The sequence below is a fragment of the Aedes albopictus genome, chromosome 3 (assembly GCF_035046485.1).
Source record: "Aedes albopictus strain Foshan chromosome 3, AalbF5, whole genome shotgun sequence".
NCBI classification, from domain to species: Eukaryota; Metazoa; Arthropoda; class Insecta; order Diptera; family Culicidae; genus Aedes; species Aedes albopictus.
Genome location: NC_085138.1, coordinates 328,831,396 through 328,844,967, shown reverse-complemented (window position 1 = coordinate 328,844,967; position 13,572 = coordinate 328,831,396).

Sequence of the window (13,572 nt, the reverse complement as noted above, 5' to 3'; positions counted from 1 at the left end):
ACTCTATTACAGTAACAATGATGTTGTTGTTTTTTTTTCAATAATGTTGGGATGTTATAAAAAAAATTTTAAACTCCACAACAACGGCAATATTTTACATTTTTTTTTTCTAATTTTTGAAATATTAACTTTTGAAATTTCCCCTAGAAATACCTGGAAAACTCATGGATGTCTATTTAGTCTTATGAGCAGCACCCTGTCTTTGTATTATCAAGAGGAACTCCTGAAGAAATCACGGAAAACCAGTCATTTTTTACAAGGCTATCAAGCGAAACTGCAGGAAAACCCTAGGAAAATCTTATGAAATAAAACATGGAGAAGTCCTACGGAGCTCTTTACGGGAGGAATATCGGAAGGAAATTCCTGGAGAATCTCCAGGAGGGACTATTGGAGATGTAGCGAAAAACTTAAAGGAAAATCTTGGAAAAGGCTCTCAAAGAAATTCCGGAAAAGCTTCTAGGAAAATCCTTGGAGAAACTCTAGGAGATATCGCGGGAGGAACTTTTGAATAAATCCCAGGAAGAACCCTCGGCAAAGTTCTGAGAGAAAGCCTTTGGGAAAATTCCAGGGAGAGTTTCGCGTAAATTTCAGCAACGAACATCGGGAGAACACCTAGAAGAAACTTTTGGAGAAATGCTGTGAGGGATTTTAGGATAGGGAATTGGGATCAGGAAAAATATCCAGGAGAAACTCCTGGAGCTAGAACCTCCGAGGTAAATTTCAGAAAAGGCTCTGGGAGAAATTACTAGAAAATCTTCAATATATATCGCATGAGGAACTATTTAAGAAATTCTAGAACAAATATTTGGAGAAATTCCGAGTGTACCTCTAGGCGAAACTTGAAAGACATTACGGAAAGCGGTTTCGGATGAATCCTCCTAGAAACTCGCGTAAAATGTTCACAGTTTCTGTGAAATATTACGGGAAGAAATACTACAGAAATCCAAGGAAGAACCCCTGGCTAATTGTTGTGGAAAAACTTCTAGGAAACATCCCAGGAAGAACTTCTGGAGAAATTACTAAAGAAATCCAGGCAAGAACTGCGTGCGAAAACTAGAAATGAAATTCGGGAAAATTTTCGCAACGAACACCCAGAAAGAAGTATTGGAGTAATTCTGTGATGGATTTTTGTATAAATTTGAAGAGAAAACTTTGGGATCGGGATGGCGTTCTGGAGTAAAATTCAAAACGAGCTCTGGGATAATTACCTTGGTGAAATCCCAGAAAATACAGGAAATATTCAAGAAAAAAAAAGGAAAAACTCCAGGAGAGATTCAGTGAGTTACTCCGAGGAAAATTCTTGAAAAGGTCCTGGAAGAAATCTGGGAGAAATTCCTTAGACATCTCTAAGATACACTCCCGTGCAAAAGTTTGGGGTCACCCCCTCAAAAACATGGAAATGTTTTTCGGTCATATCTCAGTCATCTTTCATTTAATCCACTCGTTCTTAGACTCTATCGAAAGATAAAGAGCAGGATTTGATTCGTAGGTACTTTTCACATATTGCATATGAAATTTTTAGTACAAAAAGTTTACCTAAACTTACATGTTTTTCCTAAATCTGTACGAAAAATTGTTTTGCGTGTAATTCAAAATTGGGTCGTCCAAATTTTGAAATTAAAGTTGCATTAGGGCCCTATTTCCATCCTCTTTGAGAGCCATTCATTAGATTTTAGCGAAAAAAATCATAACATAATTTAAATTATCGTGTTAGGTTTACAAATCACCGTGCAAAAGTTTGGGGTCACCCCTTAGTATGCTGCATCGTGCAAAAGTTTGGGGTCACCCTTCAAATGAAGTCTGAGTCGGATTTTTATTCAAATCGTAATTTTTTTTGGTGCAACTCCAATTCCTTCTATGATAGTTGAATGGCAAGACACAGAAATGGTTATGAAATGTTCATAAACTAAGTTCAAGACTAAGTTAAGGTAGAAAATAGTATGTAAAATCCATATTAAATCAGCTAAGTTCGTTATATAAAGTGCGAAAAAGGATAGAAGTGAGATAAAAATGACTAATTCGTGAATTCTGCCCTATTTAACTGTAAGTGTTAAAAACACAAATATTCAATTTTCCCAAAAACCATTACAATGAATGTCATTTCTCCGAATGTACTATTACATTAGAGATTTAGTATTTTAGTGCAAAGCAAAGGGATAACTTTTTGATGAAAATGCCATTTAAATTAAAATATGTAACATTCCTTAAACTTATGGATTTTGGGGTAATGGTATGTTTGTGGTTATAATACTTACAGTTATTAGGGTACAATTCACGAATCAGTCATTTTAATCTCACTTCCATCCTCTTTGGCGCTTTATATAACGTACTTAGTTGATTTAGTATGGATTTATATACCATTTTCCGCCTTAACTTAGCCGAGAACTTAATTTATGAACATTTCATAACCATTTCTGTGTCTTGTCATTCAACTATCAAAGAAAGAATTGAAGTTGCACCAAAAATAAATGACGATTTGAACAAAAATCCGTCTCAGACTTCATTTGGAAGGTGACCCCAAACTTTTGCACGATGCAGCATCTTAAGGGGTGACCCCAAACTTTTGCACGGTGACTTGTAAACCTAACTCGATAATTTAAATTATATTATGAATTTTTCCGCTAAAATCTAGTTAATGGCTCTAAAAGAGGATAGAAATAGGGTTCTAATGCAACTTTATTTTTAAAATTTGGTCGACCCAATTTTGAATTACACGCAAAACAATTTTTCGTACAGATTTAGGCAAAACATGTAAGTTTAGGTAAACTTTTTATACTAAAAATTTCATATAAAATTTGTGGAAAGTACCTACGAATCAAATCCAACTCTTTATCTTTCGATAGAGTCTGAGAACGACTGGATTAAATGAAAGATGACTGAGATATGACTGAAAAACATTTCCATGTTTTTGAGGGGGTGACCCCAAACTTTTGCACGGGAGTGTATATCCTAAATATCACAAAATATTTAAGGAATTCTAGGACAAATACTTTAAGACATTCCGAGTGAACCTCTGGAAAGACGTCAGGGGAAATCCTGAAAGAAGACTAAGGAGAAACTTGGAAGAAATTTCAGAAAGCACTGCTGCGCAAATCCTCCGAAAAACTCAGGGTGAAAAATTGTAGAATTCTTGGGAGATGTTGCGGGATCAACCACTACAGAAATCTCAGGAAGAACTCCTGCAGAAATATCACGAGGAACTATTATAAGAATTGATGCATTCTTGGGAAAGAATTTCGGAAAGAACCCCAGGAGAAATATCTCGAAAAATCTTCTGAGAAATGTCCGAGGAACTACTGGAAGGATTCCGGAAAATCTAGTGCCAATCTTGGAGGAAACCACTGACAAAGTCCGAAAAAGATTACGGATGAATCTCTGGGATCAATCGCAAGGCATTTTGGAAAACGCTCTGGAATGAATCTATGAAAAGCTTCTAAGGAAATCATAGCGTAATATTCTGGGAGATATTCCGTGAAGAACTATTGAAACAATCCCAGAAAGAGCTCCTGGCGAAATTCTGTAAGAAAACTTCAAAGAAAATCCTAGAGAGAACTTGTGGAACAATCCTAGAGTAATCTGCGAAAGAACTCAGTAGGAAAACCAGAAATGATATTCGTGTAATTTTTTGCATCGTACACCGGTCGAACCCCAAGGAGAAACTATTGGAGAAATGCAGTGAGCGATTTTGGTAGAAAATCCTATAGGAAACTCTGTAAGGCCTCTAGGATCGGGATGGATATCTGGAGGGAAACTGATACGGTACTCAGGAAGAATTCCCTTGGTGAAATCCCAAAAGAAACTAGTAGAAGTCACAGGAAATTTGTATTATGCAAAAAAAAGGAAAAACTTTCGGAACTCCAGGAAAATTCCAGAAAGGCACTGGAAGAGATCCCGGGGAAAACTCCAGAAGAAATTCTTTAAAAAATCTCTGAGATATATCCTATGAAATGAAGAAGTATTTAAGAAAATCTTGGACAACTACATGGAAAAAATCCAAATAAACCACTGTGGAAACTTTTGGAGAACCTCTAAGAGAAACTTTGAAGACATTTCGGAAATCCTCCGGGAAACTCAGGGAGAAATAGGGGAGTTTTTGAGAAATATCGCTGGAGGAACTTCTACCGAAATCTCTAGACGACAAAATCCTGGAAAAAATGCGATATAGAGCGCATGTTCGAAGTCTTTTGTATACTGTTTTAACTTAGTGGAATTTACTTCAGAGTAGTTGCTACCAGTATAAAAGCTTGCTAATTTTTCTTAACAAGACCCAATACGATAATATAATTTCCCACTTCTCGGACCATCCCGTTATCTGAACGCAAAGTTGGACCTGTCAGGATAAAAAGTCTATCGCAACCCCTTGTCCCAAAAGAAGGATGCCCCTTATCGATCCACTTTTCAACCGAACGAACCCAGCAGGAAGTTGCGTGCCAGTCAGCACCTTATCTGATCGAGTGCATATTTCTTTAATTCTCCGTCGTACCTTGCACGAATGCAGGACTAGTTTTTCGGCTCTCTCGAATTTATCACCCGAGCACGAATATCCGTGCAGCAGCATGGACTTGCGTGCGCCCCCCTCACCAGGCAGGACTCGGAATTGTTCCACCGAGACATCCACAAATCAATCAACCCACCCGGGTCCGGGTACGGGAAGCAACTTGAGCCTACTTTATGTGGTGGCAGGACAGCTGCATTCCAGAGCAATCGAGTCATGGCGCGATATCCATTTGGGCGCGCGCTGCTTCGGTGGCACAGAAAAAAAAAACACGGAATTGCATCAATAATCGCGCGCGCACTCGAGCACCTATGAGGAGCCGGCGCGGCGCGATACAGTTGTCGTCATCGCGTGTACCCCGGTGCCCGCCCGGTTGATATCTTCCAATATTTCACTTTTATGCGCGCACTTTTTAGAGACCCGTGCCCAAGCCCATACGATATCGACAACGGACAACGGAGTATCGATAAAAATTACCGTTTTGGTCGCGCCATCAACACACGGTAGGTGTTTACCTTCGTGGTGGTGACGATGACGACGCCTATGTATAACAAGGGTCCAATTGCAGCCAGTTGACGCGAACCACTTTCGGATCTTGTGCGCGCGCTCGCCGAGTGTGGTTTGTTTCATTACGTGAAAATTAATTGGGGTCCACCACCATCGCATTCGACTTCGATCCTTCGATCGAAGGGGTTCGCAATACGATCGAAATTTGCAAAATTCAGTTCAGCACGGAGGGCGGGCGGGGGTGCGAAAGTTGTCGTTGAGGTGATTTATTGAGTGATTCAGAAAAGTGAATTCGATGCTTATTAGCCGGAGAAGGAAGGGTTTTACTTACGACAGCAGCTACGCGGATATGGAATGCATGATACTTTGGTTTTTTAAGTGTCGATTGAAAAGTGTATAGTACCGAAGTTGAAAAGTTACTCTATTAGATCATTTGTTACAATGGATGACGTAATATCTCTGTATATCAAGAATTATTCTAGTAGCTGATACACAAGGTTTCAGAGCATTTTCCACTATTTACCCAGCTATTGAAAATTTGAAAGGGTTGACCATGGTTACACCTAACGATTTAAACATGCTGATGTTGATGGTAAGATCTGTCGCCGAGGAGCGATCCGCATCGTCTGTCACAATAAGGAACAATAGCGCTGATAATATACATCCTTGCTTCACATCAGTGACGACCCCAATGGAATTAGATGAGACACAGTTATTGTGTAGTACTGTGCACGGAAATGCCTCCTACTGTGCTTCAATGAGGCCGATGATTTTCTAAGGGACACCAATGCTCCTGAGAGCTCCCTACATATTTTCACGATTGAGACTGCCGAAAGCTTTTTCGTTATCAATGATCACCAGGTAGCGAGACTCTTGAAGCTCATTGATTTGCTCCAAGATGATAGGGCCCATATAGACGAGGCGGTAAACGCACGGGTATTCAGCATGACCATGCTGAGGGTGACGGGTTCGATTCCCGGTCGGTCCAGGATCTTTTCGTGAAGGAAATTTCCTTGACTTCCTTGGGCATAGAGTATCTTCGTGCCTGCCACACGATATACGCATGCAAAATGGTCAATGGCAGAGGAAGCTCTCAGTCCACAGTTATGGAAGTGCTCATAAAACACTAAACTGAGAAGCAGGCTTTGTCCCAGTGAGGATGTTACGCCAAGAAGAGGAGAGGAGGATGATACGGAGCGTGAATATATTTAGACAGGAGCGCCCAGCACGGAATCCTGCTTGCTACCGTCGGAGAGTTGTGTCAATATTCTGAGGATCATTTTGCAGAGAACTTTGAGAACGATGCCAGTAACGTGATGCCTCGCCAATTATCGCATACAGTCATCTTACCCTTTTTGGGTACCTTTACTAGGACACCTTGCATTCAGTCGACCGGAAATGTCGCTGTTTCCCATATGTTGCAGAGTTATTGATGCAGCAGCTGTGCAAATACTACAAGATTCGCTTTGAGTATCTCAGCTGATATGTGATCGACCCCGGGGCTCTTTTTGTTTTCATGCTACGGATGATTGTGTCCATCTCCTGCGATGATGGGCTTCGGTGTTGACACGGTGTTGAATACTTCGAACTCTTGGCGGATCATATGGAATGTAGATGGCGTGGTCGACACTAGAAAAAGGTTTCCAATGTGCAGCCCGGTCGATCCATTACTGTCCAGTTATATCTTTTACAGGCATTGTCATTCATCTTCTCACCTTCGTCGGCTTTTTTATCTGTATTAACGAGTTTTTTAGCCCTAGGCTAGTTCATCTCGGGACCCACGATGTACTTCCCTTCCGAAGGAAGAACTCACATTTTGTGAGTTTGTCGGGAGTGGGATTCGATCCCAGGTCCTCAGCGTGATAGTCAAGTGTTCTAACCATCACACCAGGTCCGCTCCACACCTTCGTCGGTTAGGGAGTCCGCTCACGCACGTTTGTCCCGTCTATAGGAGTGTTTCACTTCCTTCTAGAGAGCCGAATAGCATTGATGGGCTACGGCATGGGTTCCCAACCTTTTTGAGGTGGCGACCCCCTTTAAGAGTTGTCGAAGCATCTGGGGCCCAATGATTTTTTTTTAGAAAAAAAAAATGAATTAAATAAACGAAGCCGATCTATTTGGGTACAGTGGTGTAGCCAGAAAATTACTGTGGGAGGGATTTTCGACGATCAATGATACTTTATTTTTATATGACACTAGCTGTCCCGGCAAACTTTGTCTTGCCAAGATGTGGTGGTTTGACCATTGTTCAGGTTATCGCTGCACAGTGCTCTAGATTGGTTTATTCTCGATCGTGTTGATTTCCTTCCCAGCTCATGAAAAAACAGTACTTTATCAATTTTTATACTTTTTGAAATGAATTTCGTAACTTTTTGTACATATAAACACAGCCATGATAAATACGAATCAAACCCAGCAAGAGCCGTCCTGATTGGTTCACCCGTTCGTGAGTTTTGTTGCCTCAAAGGGACTTTAAACTCATTTTTATATATATATAGATAGATAGATTCACATTTTGTGAACAATGACGTACATGTCAACATGTACATTCAATAATTGAAGTCGTAGCTTAAAAATAGCGGCGCAGCCGAAAAATGTTTTTCTTCTAAGAGCGTTTTATACTGAAAATTTGTTCCTCAAATTGAGGCTCTTGGGGTTTTTTGATAACATCGTGGCCCCCCTAGACTGGCTTCACGGCCCTCCAGGGGGCCGCGGACCACCGGTTGGGAACCCGTGGGCTACGGCTTTGGCTCCTCGTGTTCTAGATCGCTCTATAGCGGTTTTGGTGTTCCTTAGCTTCCTCCAGGTGTCATCCGTGATCCACTGCTTTCTCTGGGTGCGTATCTCACCCAAATTATTCTCGCCGGTGGCGATGAAGACGGTTCTCTAGCTTTTCGACGGAGGACCTTTTCACCACAGCGTCTTCCAGTCGCCGTGTGTTGAACCGTCGCCAGATTTTCTCCTCCTGTCGATGGGTACTGGCAATGCGCAGCTGGATCTCGTGGAGTAAGAGATGATGGTCGACACTACGTTTGTTCCACACATCATGAAGGATCCATCTCCATTTACGGCTGATGCAAATGTGTTCGATTTGATTTACCACGACCCATGTTTCCCTGGATGGGCCTATATTTCTGTTTGTGCACTGCTCAATGGGAAAAGAGCGATCCCTCAATCGACAAAACTCTACATACAGCTCTCTGTTGGAAAAACTTCACAAATTGATTGTTGAAATTTGTGAAAATAATCGCGTTCTGGTGGGATTCGAACCCACGACTCCGCATTCGCTAGACCGGCGCTTTAATCAACTAAGCCACAGAACAGGAAATGATTCTGTGGAATAGAAAGCCAACCTGACTCTGAAACCTACCTGAACGCGATTTTTTCACAAATATCATCATGTATGTCAGAAAAAACGCTGTTTATCCGCACCTCCTTTAGGAACAGACGCTCGGAACGTACATCCTCATTCTAGCGGAAGTTAGAAGGACAACAGTGCCCAGGCTGCACTATCAGCTCAGCATACAAGTCTTAGCTGGCGATCTCTATCAACGATTGACCCGTGGAAGCATGAGGTAGGAACTTGTGAGGACCAGAGCTGTGTTGGACGCTTCTTGTCGACTCACCATTTTGCAGTCCAGCAACACGGTGTATAATTGAGTTAGCATCGAAAGCCCGTTTGGCTCGTTTAAAATCTCATCAATAACTATTGTAGATTTACATACTTTATTCAAGTGGTTCCGTTAGATTACTTTATTTAGTTAGTTTAGTTTTTGGGTAATATCAGATACACCTGTTCAGACCAAAATTATAATTTGTGAAGCCCTCAAATGTGTGGGAAAGCTACTATCACATTAAGGTTGGAAGCATACATTTTTGTTAAAAATTTATATTTGAACACATGTTATGTCAAAACCATAATAAAAATAGTTTGTCGATAATTTTTTCTCTAGCATGAAATATAACTGCAGTCAACGTATTTGAAGTCAAAAGACTGTATGAAGTTTAAATACCAGAAAAGTCAATAATCTAAATATTCAACTTTTATTTTAGAAAGATAACCAAGAAAACTTAAATATCACCAAGGATTCTTCCAGATTTCCTTGCCGAAACAATTAGGAAATCTCTCCAACGATTTCATCGAGCGCACAAACGCATTCATCACACGAAAAAGTAAAAAAAAATCATCAAGTTTTTCTTTAAAACTGTTCCTTGGTGGATTTCAAGTATTATTTACTTCCTTGTTCCAGGGATTGCTTCAGAAATTCTTCAAAGCATTGATTTAGTAATACCTACAATAATTCCTTCAGGAACTCATTCAAGCATTTCTTTGGAAATTTCTTCAATTTTTTTTCCAAGAATTCTTTAGGAATTCTTCGAAAATCTTGCAGGAGTTTTAGAATTTCTTGATGAAATCATTTTAAGAAATTGCAAGACAATACTTGAACAAATTTTGAACTAATAATTGAAGAAATCACAAGATATTTGATTAGATGAACCAATAAAGAAAACTTTTAAAATATTCGTCCAGAAAATTTGGGAGGAATTTTTCATAGCATCTTTGAAATTCTGAAGAAATAATTTCGAAAAAAACAACCTTGGTAGAATTCCTAAATCAATGCCAGGAAAAATCCTAATAGGAATCCTCGATCGAACCGTTGGAGAAATTATTAAATAAATTAAACAAGCAATGCTTGGATAGGGATGATTGATGAAACCTTCGCAGGAGTTTCAAAAAAGATCCGTGAAGAAACTCTGAAAGAATTTTTGGATAATTTTCAAGAGATTTTTTGGAAGAAAAACTTGAGAAATTCTTCGAAAACATCCCGAATGAATTCTTGAAATGATTACTGAAGGATTACGATGGATATCCGTGTTAATCTCTATGGGTACCAGTCTTGCATCACCCACTCAAATTATACTTCTGAAGCATTCCTAAAGAATTCTGGAAGAAAAAAGCAAAACAGTTTTTGAGAAAGTTCCTGAAGGAACACTTGGAGAAAATTCTGAAGAAAATTATTTGACTTTTTCAAGATAGGGTACCTGGTAAGCATATACACTTCCATTTCCAATTCTGTTCAAAAGAAAACAATGAAACGCTTTTTGTTGTGTTTCTTATTTTTTGTTAAAAGTCAGCATCAATGATAACAAAAATTTCGGAATCAATTGGTACCGTAATCGCTTTGTGTTCGAATAGGATGAACTTGGGATCGTAAGATTACTAAGAGCACGGAATCCTCAGATAAATTTTTTAAACAATTTGGAGGAATTTCCAGAGGAATCCTGACGAAATACTTGACTGAAACACTTGATGGAAACATACAATTATTTTTTTAAAAGGTGTCATGAAATATTTTTGAAAGAGTCCTGTCAAGAATCGCAATAGGAATGTTTAGAACAGTTCCAAGAGGAATGTTAGCAAAAACTCCTCAAGGAATTTATTTGGAAACTCCTAGAGTAGGTGGAGTTTAGAATTTCTTGAAGAAATCGAAAAGGTTTTTTTCAAAAAAAAAAAGAAAAATTTAACGAATTCTTTGAACCTTAGAGAAATTTCTTGAAGAATCCTTGTGGAAATTTTTCTAAGAAATCATTGCAGCAATTTTTGCAGGAATCCATGAAGGAATACTTTGAGAAAACATTTTTCAAATCTATAAAGAAACGCCAAGAATAATGTAGGCTTGAGAAATATTTATCTCTCGTAAAAAAAAAAACATTTAAAGAATTCCAATGTAATTTCTTGAAAAATATGTAGTTCCAAAGAAATCGTTAGAGAATGTTTTGTATTGATTCTTTCTGAAAATTCTTAAGAATTATTTAAGGTTTCTTATTGATGAACCCGCAGAGATATCATTGATAGAATACTTGGTGGACCACCTGAACCTGAACCTGAAGCCTTTGAAAGAATCTTTTGAAAACAGCCTCGGAGATACAAATGTAAAAAAACCTGAAGGAGTGATTAGCGAAATAGTGAATAAAATCCTTGTATGAATCACTTAAAAGATTCTTGAAGGCAAATCAAGATAGAATTCATATTGAAAATGGTAAAGCAATTTTCGAAGAAATTCGTAAAGGATTACTTGGCGGAATTGCTAAAAAAAATTGCAGAAGAAAACAAATTTTACGCTTATTGGTGAAACTCTGAGAAATATCCTTGAAGAAATCCCCGAAGAAATTCATAAAGGAATACAGAAATTCATTTTTCGCCTTCGTCAGTCGCGTGATTACACAGCGCCACATTTTTTTCGTCTCAAGAGCAAACTTGTGTGTTTCTGAACAGATTTTGGGCCGCTGAATCCAAATCTGGACTCAGATTTGCTCCAACACGTCAGAATTTTGAGCAATACCTCAATTTTTAGAGCGAAATTTGCGTTTTTGGGCTTTTTTGACTGCCAGCCATTAAGCATGGACATATTTTTTTTAACCAATCAAAAGGTAAATTGGTCAATCAAAAGGTAAATTGGTCAATCAACAGCTAAATTAACGACTCATGCAAAATATTTCGTTTTACCAAATCTAATTTGATAGTTTTAAGCGATTTATGTTAAGTACGATATTTCTCATACAAGTCACTCTTCAAAAATTTCATGAAGTTTACTTATGAACATAAAATGCTTAAATCTATCAAATTTGATATGGTAAATTAAAATATTTTGCATGAGTCGTTAATTTAGATGTTAATTGACCAATTTACCTTTTCATTGTTAAAAAAATTTTTCCATGCTTAATGGCTGGCAGTCAAAAAAGCCTAAAATCGCAAATTTTGCCCTATAATCTGGAGTATAGCTCATAATTTTGACATGCTGGAGCAAATCTAAGCCCGGATTCGGATTCAGTGGATTGCTTTTGAGACAGACCAAAAGTTAATTTTTGTTACGCTATATGTTACCTACCACCGCCTGCACCACGCTAATGTTGCTTGCAAAAAGCGAGATTTTTTCAACGTGTTGTACAAAATACAACAGCACGATCACCCTGGTAAGAGTGGCGCTACGCATCCAGTTTTCTTTCTATTCCGCAGAATTATAACTTGCTCTGTGCCTCAGTTGGTTAATGCGCCAGACTAGCGACACGGAGTCGTAGGTTCGAATCTCATCAACGCACTTTGCCTTCAAATCCTTCGAAGTGTTACGACTACAGAACTGTTAGCTTGCGGTCTTTATCATCAGTAGACCCAGAAAAAAGGCGTGAGGTTGGCACTCGTGAAGGCCCATATCTACGTTAGATCCGAGGACAAAGGGAGTGGCGAGGACCACTCGGGAAACTGGCTAAGCGCCAGCATGGACTCTCCAAAGCGAGTCATCGATGTTCGTTGCTGCAGGCTACGCAGCTAACCTTAAGGGTGCGATGTGCACTAGCAACTCTCTGAAGCAATGCCTTCTTGGTGGTTCCGGAGAGACGAAGGGTTTGGCGACCATAGGAATGTGTTTTAGTGGGTCGAGGAGAGAGTAGTCCTGGCTTTTACTATTGTTGTAGAAGACGGCCTAAACCCCACACTACCCTAACCTTCCTGTTAGGGTGTTTGATGAGCAGATTTTTCCCCCTATGGTTTAGAAGAAAAAAAAAATATCTACATTAGATGCTCCTTCCAAGTTGTCGATGCACCATTCTGCGGCCCAGTTGACAAAGTTCATGAATAATCTGAGCAAACTGATTGACGGTGATTGAAGCTTCTGAACAAATTGAACATTCAATGAATGACAAAGGTCTAAAATACTGCAAAAAATTGCAATTCTGCTCAGTCACACCCACTCCTGAAACGAAAAAGTTATCCAACAAGCTCAAGGGAGATCCCCTACTGCTTTGCGGGGGTACCCAAACCGCTCGCTCACATTTAATTAATACTTTGATTGATACCGGGGCAATTAAGAAAAATAAATTATTTGACATTTCGGCCCATATGCCACCGCGTGTCGTTTGTCTCGATTCGCGTGAAACGACATCAGCGACCACGATGACATGGGGGCACAACAAAGAACCTCTCCCTCCACTTCAGGCTAGATGGTCTCCAAGTGAGTCTCCGGTGGATGGTGGTGTGGGAAGCGGCAGCGGTGGTATATGACGAACATGATTTCGGTCTCCACAAGCAAGAACGTGCCCCAAGCCCGAGAATCTGCCCTGGCCCCATCGCACCACGCCGGTTCAATTATCTGCCGCTGTTCTGCGGTTGCCCGGGGTGACACGGGTGGTTTGGTGTTTTTAATTGAGGATAAATTTATTGGCTCCACCACAGCTTGTATGATGTGTACTAGCACCAGCCAGCGTCGAGTGCTATACCACCCATTAGCGAAATCATGCTATCTTGTACGGGGTGCACTCTGTGCGATTGGACACAACTCAGCGAGGAGCACGAGCTTGAACCGCTGCTGCACAAGCCGGAGAGTACCACCATGCCACCAGATAGACAACAAGACAGTTGCACTTTGTCGTGGCGTGGTAGTTTGGAAGAATAATGTTTTCGATCTACTTTATGTCCCACACCCACACTACACACTGTGGTCAAAAAGGGAAATTTATGAAAAAGGATTTATTCTAGTTCGGAATTGAAAATACATACGTAGGTATGAACATTA